We start from the raw sequence: 2,024 nt of genomic DNA on the forward strand, positions 1-2,024 counted from the left end.
ACAATAACACTTATTAGGAAGGTTATCCGAATGAATTAGGATATGAAATGGCATGTCAAGTCAATCACTATAAAACCAAGCTGTATTGGATAGAAAATAGACAGTAAGTTATCCTACCCGGACGAAGCATACTACTAATCTACTGGAGAAATGTGTCTCACTTTTGTAAGTGAATGGAAATACAAGTCACTATAAAACCAAGCTGTATTGGATAGTAAATAGACAGTAAGTTATCCGACCCGGACGAAGCATACTACTAATCTACAGGAGAAATGTATGTCTCACTTTTGTAAGTGAGTGGAAATACAAGTCACTATAAAACCATCACTGCCTCTCTACTCACTGACACTGAGCTGTCCGAAGAAACCAGAAGGGAGCTGCCAACCGTCATCATCAGAAGAACAAATCAGCCAGAAGTCAGAAACACTCAGATTGACTGCTGCCAAGGCTTGAACACTGCCAGAGAGAACTGCGTTGATTATGAAGAGGAAAATAACCTTTACTGTTTTCCTACTTGCACTTGTTGCAAAATCCTCCGTGTCTCTTCCTATCACTATAACAGTGATGTTGAACCACCCAGTTCCACCGCCCTGCTCTGGATCATGCCATGGTGGCAGAAAGAACAAGGGAAGGAAAGAACCATAGAATAAATGGAACATTCTGCTATCACTCCGTGGATCCAAGACCAAGAAAACACACATCCCCTCAGGAAAAAACACTGGCATGTCACGCTCTGCTCTGCCCGTCGCTGCCAGCCACCAGCATGACTGACACTTCATCGGTGTCTCTCTACTGGCACTGTGCGATAGTCTCTGCTCCCATTGAGAACTTCACCCCCTGCACACCTGCATAGCTGAGTGGGGAGAGAGATTCTGAAGAAATGCAGAAATAAGAAGTGAAATACTCTCGTCCGCCGAGCTACAACCGAGATAGTAGAGCTGCTCATCGATTTCACTGGTGTCGTAATGCAGCCGTGTTCCGGATATGAATAGTGAACTCTTTTCATAACATACTCTGTAAGCTATTATACATCATAGTCTCTGCTCCCATTGAGAACGTCACCCCCTACACACCTGCATAGCTGAGTGGGGAGAGAGATTCAGAAGAAACGCTGACTTCCTCTGCAGCCCAGCCCACTGAATTTGTACGAGGCCGCCTACAATTGATACGCCACATTGCATCAACCAATGGTTGTGTGCCATGTCACTGACAATAATAAAGTACATATTTCATGCAGAACGCTCCGTCTTCAGTCTTTCAAATAATATGTTTAGATATTCAGGAGGCTGTATGTCTGTATTATCACAGCACTATAAGAAAAGGGGCTCCTCAAAATCCATTGTGAGACTAAAAACGTCCTAAGGCTCGTCCATAACAACGACGAGACAGCCTATAGACAGACAAGAAGCGCAGTGTCTAACAGCGATGTGCAGTGGAAACAACCTGGAGCTGAACACAAAGAAAAGAAAGAACATCATAGAGGATTTTAGAAATGTTTTATTTCTTCCATTTGACTGTTTTACTGTGTACCTCTGTGTGCTGTGTAGGCCTATTATATGTGAGAGAGCTCCAAACGATAATTCCAATGTATTACTTTTAATAGGTCCTTGCAAAAGGCAAATATACTACTTGAATAAAATGGATTAAACTACTTGAATAAAACATAGAAAAGCTTCAGATTGAGTTTGGAACTGTCAGATAATTTCTGTACCACAGAAAAATAACGATAGTAAAATGTATCGTAATGAAACAGGCAGGGAGCAGGCCTCGAACCCTCGACCTTCTAGCACGAAGTCCAGCGCGTCATCGACTGCGCCCCCAAAACATGCTCAAGCGGAATTATCGCTATCCGCGCTTATAAACCCAGGGTCGTTACACTAGATAATGATATTTTGTACGTACGATGATATTATGATATTTAAGAAAAGTGGACAGAGGACACAGGGACATGGTTATGCTACTTGGATTAGTCTGCTGGTTTGACGTTCAAAAAGCGGCTTCACTCGGTTGGATAAAACAACCTA

General features: G+C 42.7%; 1 long non-coding RNA gene across 1 annotated transcript; it reads right to left on the reverse strand.

Annotated features, from left to right (window-relative positions):
• Positions 1-505: 505 nt before the first annotated feature.
• On the reverse strand, positions 506-1,115 carry LOC115190831 (uncharacterized). Its single transcript, XR_003877431.1, has 2 exons — positions 1,074-1,115; positions 506-845 (listed from the first exon to the last, which is right to left on the reverse strand). It is a non-coding gene; the product is annotated as an uncharacterized LOC115190831 (long non-coding RNA).
• Between the last annotated feature and the right edge of the window lie 909 nt (positions 1,116-2,024).

Source organism: Salmo trutta, unplaced genomic scaffold (genome assembly GCF_901001165.1).
Source record: "Salmo trutta unplaced genomic scaffold, fSalTru1.1, whole genome shotgun sequence".
Classification (NCBI taxonomy): Eukaryota; Metazoa; Chordata; class Actinopteri; order Salmoniformes; family Salmonidae; genus Salmo; species Salmo trutta.